Source organism: Sardina pilchardus, chromosome 6, assembly GCF_963854185.1.
Source record: "Sardina pilchardus chromosome 6, fSarPil1.1, whole genome shotgun sequence".
NCBI lineage: Eukaryota > Metazoa > Chordata > Actinopteri > Clupeiformes > Clupeidae > Sardina > Sardina pilchardus.
The window spans coordinates 33,189,152-33,197,086 of NC_084999.1; positions in this window are offsets into that span (position 1 = coordinate 33,189,152).

Below are 7,935 nucleotides of genomic sequence, written 5' to 3' on the forward strand. Positions count from 1 at the left end.
ATCAGGTGACCGGTGTGGCGTTGGAGGGACCTGCCGTGAAGGTGAGTGTGCAGGAACCTCTGACGCTTCAGGTTGGCTGGCTGGGTTTTGCATAGGGATGAGGTGTCTTCTGTTCCTACGCATTACTCCCTGTGGTCCTTCCACTAGATAAGATCTAGGGGCTGCATGGGGTGACATAACAGTCCCTTGAGCCTTTACGTCAGCCATCCACACCTCGGTGCCTGATGAGAGTGGGCTCAGGTCACGCGCACGGTGTCTCTTGTTGAACACTGCAACATCCTTTTGTCTCCTTTCTCTTTCCTCTGAAGCAAGCTTTTCTCTGTCTGGGAGCTCTGGAAGCAGCATTGAAGGAAACTGAGGAACTGTTGTCCTGAGCCTACGCCCCATCAGTAGCTGTGCTGGGCTATACCCATTAGCTAGTGGTGTTGCTCTATAGGCAAGCAGCGACAGGTAAGGGTCTTTTGCTTTCTTGAGCATATTTTTCACAGTCTGGACGTGACGCTCAGCTTCACCATTACTTTGGGGATACCTAGGGCTACTCGTGATGTGCTTAAAGCCGTATTCTTCAGCAAACTGAGAAAAGTTGTGAGAGGAGAACTGAGGTCCGTTATCTGAGACAAGGACTTCTGGGATTCCATGCCTCGCAAAAATTGATTTCAGATGCACTACTACATCCTCAGATCTTGTGGGGGTGAGCTTTGCAATTTCCACAAAACGGGAGTAGTAGTCTACAACTAGTAAGTAGTTACTGTTGTCTAATGTAAACATGTCAGCACCCAATTTTTGCCATGGTCGTTCTGGCAACTCAGACCGCATGAGTGGCTGTGCAGGATTGTGGCGTTCTTTAATGCAGGTGCTGCACCGCAAAACAAGTTCATTTAACTGTCCACTCAAGCCTGGCCACCATACTGTTTCTCTGGCTCGCTCTCTACACTTCACTACTCCCTGATGTCCCTCGTGCACTTTCTCTAGAACACTGTTTCGCATTGCTGAAGGTATCACCAGTCTGGAGCCTTTAAGTAGGAGCCCGTCCTGTACTGTAAGTACTGCTCTTTCTCGCCAGTATTGTCTGAGAACCGCATTCAATGTGCTGAACTCTGGCCATCTAGTTTGACACATCGTCATGACTTGCGAACAGATGCTGTCTGCTTTGAGCTCTTCTCTGAGATCTGCAAGGTAAGTCTGACTAGCAGGTAAGTTACACATGATACTGTCCACATACATGTTTGTATCTTCCATGAGACCTTTAGCTACACTGCTGGCTCTGATGTCAGTGTTTACAGGTGCACGTGACAGTGTATCAGCTGTGAGCAGTGTCTTACCAGGAACATGGTGGATTGAATATGAGTACCTCATGAGTCTCATACGAAATCTCTGGATCCGTGGTGGTAGTTCAGACAGCGCTTGACTGCCCAGCAAACTGACCAGAGGCTTGTGGTCAGTCTCAAGGTGAAAATGCTGTCCAATGAGAAAGTCTTTGAATCTCTCACATCCCCATGTCAAGCCAAGAGCTTCTTTTTCGACTTGTGCATATCGCTGTTCAGTCTCTGTTAATGATCTAGAGGCGTATGCAACTGGCCTCCATTCATCCTCTTCCTTTTGCAGGAGGACTGCCCCCAGCCCATACGAAGACGCATCAGCTGACAGTTTCAGCTCTTTGTTTGGGTCGTACAGGGCCAGGACAGGAGGGGATGTGAGCTCGCGCTTCAGATGATCAAATGCATTTTGCTGAGCATGGCCCCACACCCATTCATTTTTCTTTGAGAGCAGGTCCCTTAATGGTTTGTCTTTCTCTGCTAAGTGAGGGATGAATTTCCCAAGATGAGTGACCATACCAAGGAAACTACGCAGCTTGCTGACATTGGACGGCTCTTCCATGTCCAGTACAGCACTGGTTTTCTCCGGGTCTGCTTTCACTCCATTGGCAGAGATCAGATGACCCAAAAAGGTCACTTTAGTCCGGTTCAGTTCACACTTTTCCAGATTCAGTGTGATGCCCGCCTTCTGGAGTCTCGTCAGCACATTGTGGAGTCTTTCGTCATGCTCGGCCTGTGACATGCCCCATATTAACACATCGTCAATGTGACACACTGTGCCAGAAAGTCCCTCCAGAACAAGTGACATTCTGCGCTGGAAATGTTCGGGAGCGGATGTTATTCCAAATGGAAGTCTATGGAAACAAAACCGTCCAAATGGTGTAATAAATGTGGTGTATTTAGCAGAGTCATCTGACAGTGGCACCTGCCAGAAGCCCATATTAGCATCAAGTTTGCTAAAAACCTGTGCTCCTGCTAACATACCTAATGTCTGCTCCACTGAGGGTAGAATGAATTTCTCCCTGCACACCGCCTCATTCAATTTGGTTAAATCCACACAGATTCTCACTGCGTTGTTCTTTTTAGGCACTGGCACCATACCAGCGCACCAATCCGTAGGCCCTTCCACTCTGGATATCACACCCAGACTCTCCATACGCTCCAGTTCTTCCTTCACCTTCCCTAGCAGGGGTATTGGGACACGTCTGGGCGTCGACAGGGAATATGGTGTGGCCTCGGGTTTCAGTACGATGGTGTATGGCTGGTGTACCCTGCCTAGACCACTGCACAATGAGGGGTAGGTTTCTTTCAGCAGTTGGACGTCGATGCTATCAAGTCTAGCAACAAGCTCCAGCTGAGTTATAGCAGGCCGTCCTAGTAGAGGAGTATGTAGATCACGGACAACATACAAGTCTTCCTGAACAGTACGCTCGCCCTTTTTAAGCGACTCTCTAGTCACTCCAATGACAGTGAGGCGACTGCCGCCAGGGCCAAAAAGTGGTTTCTCAGTCTGGGTCAGTGGGCATGTGTCGCCAGATTCTATCATGTTTTTATAGGTCTGATGTGGGATGACTGACACATCAGCCCCAGTATCAATCTTAAACCTGACTTTCTGGTTCCGGATCTCTAACTCTACTGACCATGGATCTGTTCCAGCCTCAACAGAACCTAGGAAGAGACCTTCAGTCTGTGCATCGACTACTGCATTCACTGATTTAGCTGCCCTACAAACTTTCTGAAAGTGGCCTTTCTTTCCACATGCGTGGCAAATAACATTTTTGGCAGGACATTGCCAATTTGGATGAGATGCATTTCCACACTTATGACATGTTAATCGATCTGACTGCTCATTTGACTCTGGGCCTCTATGCTTGGACTGTGTGTATAGCTTGGGCTTTCCAGGCATTTGGTGTTTGCCTTTAAAGGTAACAGCATCCACTTCCATGGTGTTTTTAACAGTCTGAGCATCCACCCGTAGGTCTGACTGTTGCCTCTTTACGGCTTCAGATTGTCTTGCCATAGTGATAGCTTTCTGCAGTGTTAAGTCTTTGTTCAATTGCATCTTTTCAGACAATGCTGTGTCTCTCAGTCCAACTACTAATCTATCACGAATCAATTCGTCATTCAGTAGGCCATAATCACAGTTTTGGGCAAGAGTGTACAAAGCAGTGATAAAAGAGTCCACTGATTCAGTTCCCAATTGCACTCTTCTGTTAAATTTCGCCCTCTCATAGATGACATTTTTCTTCGGGACAAAGTATTTGTCAAAGGCCTCTTTAACATGTTTATATTCTTGTCTTTCGGCATCATTTAAACTTAGTCCACGCAAAATGTCGTCTGCCTCATCACCCATACAGTAAATAAGGGTGTTTACCTGATTAGCATCAGACGAGAGGTTTAGGTTGCTAGCCACTCGGAACCGTTCAAATCTGCGTATCCATTTTTCCCACTCCAGCGGTTTTGCGAAGGTGAACGCTTCAGGTGGTTGGATAGTGAAAGCAGCGGTAGTCATTACGTTGGGTTGAGCTTGTGGTGGTGCTGCAGCTGCAAGTGCCCGCTCGTTGCGTTGCTCAGATCTGCCCCTCTCCGTCGTCATCCTAGACTAGAGCCTGGGACTAGCTGGCTTCCCGCGCGTTAGCAGGTCACAATCCAAAAAGTTGCGGTCAGCTACTCACTGTTCTCTCCCAAAAACAAAAACGTTCGGTAGCTCCTTTCACTTGCGTGGCATTACGCGCACTTCTGACACCATGTTATGTAAGTTGGTGCAGAGAATAAGACGGCTACACACAGATATAAGGTTAACGTGTTTTACTGTAACTCTCTAGTCTCTCATGCCAACTCCAATACGTCATTACATTGACCCCCTGACCCTTAACGTCATTAACAACACTAATCTACACAACAACATTGTATTATCTTATACATTATAATTACATTTCAAGGTAGCTGAACGCTATCATAATGTGAGTCTATGGTATTTGACCAAAGCTGCAACTATGGCAACCAATCCTGCTACAGTTCAAAGGTCATCATCAAAACACTTGAACTTTGACCTTTACCCTTTCAACTTTGACCTGGAAAGGTCACTTCATATCATCAAAACATACTTCAACTTTGACCTTTACCCTTTCAACATAGATATCAAGTGCAGGGACCATGGGATAGATTAGAGTTAGTTACAATTAGGCTATATAAAACTGTACACCTGCTCTTAGATATTTGATGGAACTCACACATGCGGTACAGCTCAGGGTGCCGGTGTTCTGATACTGTTCCTGGTGTAAAAGCAGGAGCTGTAACATCTTTTTCATCTCCTCACTGTCTGCATGGAGTTTTCCAAACTCCTCTTGAAGATCCATTGCATTTAAAATTCCGCGGACAGGAGCTACATTAAAAATGTGTTGATGAGAATCAGCAGAAATAAAGCGTATCAAATTTGAATATTATCTAGACTGAACCAAATCCAAATGATCTAGGCTACTGAAAAAAGAGCGGTGAGTCCTGCGGTGAAGATATGCATAAATGATATGAAATAAGAATTTCGCCGACATTGACAGGAGCGTAATTGTGACGTCACCTGCTATGACGTTGGACCTAATTTTCCCCTTGAACGGACAAAATAACTTTGGACAGCTCGTAACTTCAGTGAATGAAATAAACTATGTTTATATGATTATTTCATTCCAAACAGAGGGGAGAACTGCTTAATAATACACAGCACATTTATTTTATTAATGTAGGGCCTATTATATTAAAAATCGGAAGGTTGGTCAATAGGTAGGTAAGGTAAGGTACTTTTATTTATATAGCGCATTTCACGTGCACTGAGTGCAACCCAAAGCGCTTTACAAAGACAGTGCCGAAATGGAGTGGCGTAGTCGCCAGCGTACCCATGACAACACAACAAACAAATTCACAAAATAACAAGACACAAGATGCCGGACGGAGTGGCGTAATCGCCAGCGTACCCGTGACACCGAGACATAAGACAGACAAACAAATAAACAAATGTCAAATACATAATAAAACAAACAAACAAACAGAAAAGTCCACGCCAACTTAGTCCAACCGCATCCAAGCAAGCGTCAGTGCGCTGTCTTGCTATCACTGGGGCAGAACCTCAGCAGACGATATGGCCCGTAGGCAGTGATGTATAAAGTACTAGAGATCCAGACTTGAGTAGAAGTACAAGTGCTCTATCAAAAAAGTGACTTGAGTAGAAGTAGAAGTGCTCTTTAAAAACCGTACTTAAGTGGAAGTACTAAAGTATTAAACATGTTTTGTACTTAAGTATTGCAAGTAGTTTATTTTTTAAAATACTACTCAAGTACTGAAAGTAAAAGTAGAAGTATTATGTAATTAGCTGATTTGCGAACGAGATGGGTGCAAAAGGTATCAGCAAAATCTTTTAGTGCAGGCCCCTTGGCAGACACACAGGGGCCATAGCCTAGGCCCTAGACTAGGCTACAAACATGTGGTAGTAGTAAAACAAGGTGAATAAATATAACTGTATAGGTTTCCCAATGTCATTTGTAGGGGTGTTGTGACCGATACAACTCACTTTTAATACGATAATAGGTATACAGAATCATTGATCGTCTCTATCTATCTATCTATCTATCTAATCATGATAAGACTATAGTGTCAATTGTTTGTGACAATTGTTTTAACATAAGTTAAGAATTTTGATATGGGAGCCCGACCACACCAGTGGAGACCAGACATTACAAGGCGTACTTCCCCACACTCAGTGAAAAGGTGGCTTCATATGTTTGTATTTCAAACATTTTGAAATTCATATGAAGTTATTGTGGGGTGCTACACAGACTGAAGTCGGAGACCAAGAAGAAATGTTGCAATTTAAAAACGGGATTAGGCTACTCGAGAATGACTTATTGTACAAATGAATGCTTCTCATGTAGCCTAACTTCACCTTGATTTTCTCGCGAACCCTTAATTACAGCAACTATTTACAGTAATACCATTGGAAAGCTAGATCGTGCCGTCAACAAGTGACACGCATCAGTGTGACTAGGACTTTGTGAGCAATCCGGAACGGATTTGTTCGTGACCGACACACCAGTAACGAGTAACGATGGAGCACATAAAAAATGTATCGGAGTAAAAGTACTATAGGCTACTCATCGAAAATATGTAGTGAAGTAAAAGTAGAAGTAGCAGAAAAAAATAATACTCCAGTAAAGTACAGATACTGCATTTCAGTACTTAAGTAGAGTACTTAAGTAGTTCTACTTCGTTACTATACATCTCTGCCCGTAGGCTAGTTGACATGATAGCCCGTTGGCAAATTGCGTTCACCCGACAGGCACCAGAAATGTGTTTAGGCGCTGTAGTAGGCTACCAGAGCGACACAGGAGGATCCTCTGCTCTGGTGCTCTCCCGAAGCCGCGTCCCTCTCCTGTGCCAGACCAGCCGACAGTCCACCGACCATGACCAGCCATCGATGTCCTACGGTAGCTGACAGTCAACCGACCGAAACAGCCACAGAGTCCGCAGCAGGCCGCGCTGAGTTGAAATAGTCCAGCCATCAGCAGAAAGGAGCTCCTCGGCCCTGGAACCACAGTCCAGCAATACCAGCAGCACCAGTCACAGGTGCCCCATCGATCGCAGACGGCAAGAGAACGCTGATCCGAAAAACAGTGCAGGTCGAGCGGAGAGGCAGAGCACAGACGCCAGGATGCAGAAAAGCATGGGAACGCAAAACAAATAATTAAAATAAAAAAAGGCTATATGTAACTGAACAGCTAAAGTAAACAAATAAACAAAATTAATGGAAAAAATAATGGCGAATAAAATAATAAAGATAAAATCCGAACAAAAACAAGTCTAACGGTAGTTAGTGTTGTTAGTTAGAATGTGGACACAATAGTGTCCACATTCAAGATTACTTAGGCTATAAGTAAATTGTGATTCCAATAATATATCTGTTAAGAGCATCAGTAGGCTATCTGTAGCCTACAAAGTTTCAGTAGCAGGCATACATAAATAGGATATCCTATGCAAGCCTCGATCGGCTATGACAGTAGATTCTAGCTATTTGTCAGTGTGATGATGTGATCATGTGCGTTATTTATCGTGTGTGTTGATCATGTGTTTCTATGCCAACAGTTATTATTTCTGATCATCATTTGTGTCTTTTACTGGGGGGCGGTGATAGCGGTGACCAAGAAAACACCATTTCCCAACTTGCCCACTTCCGTGTACGTTTACGCTGTCCCTCCTTCCTTGTCATCCCTCCTCCCTCCCCATTTCCCCAATGAGGCCGTGGTGTTGGTATCTTCGGAGGCACACGGAGTAGCCTGACTACGAACATGGCCGACACGGAGGGCTCCGGACTAGAAGAGGAGCCGGCCGTTGCTGAAGCTCCGGAGGCCGAAACACCCCTCTCGCCCGTGGTTAACATATGTCATTACCACACGTTAGTGATTCAACCAATGATTTCAAACTTCAGACAAGCGTCCACCAACCAGGGAATAAACATTTGCCAATGGATCTAGGTCAGACTCTCTGCGAAGCCAGAGTCTGGTATCCAGGCCTATTTATAGGATGAATGTTCTGTAGAGCAATACTTCATACTGAAGCCCAACAGAATCCAAAG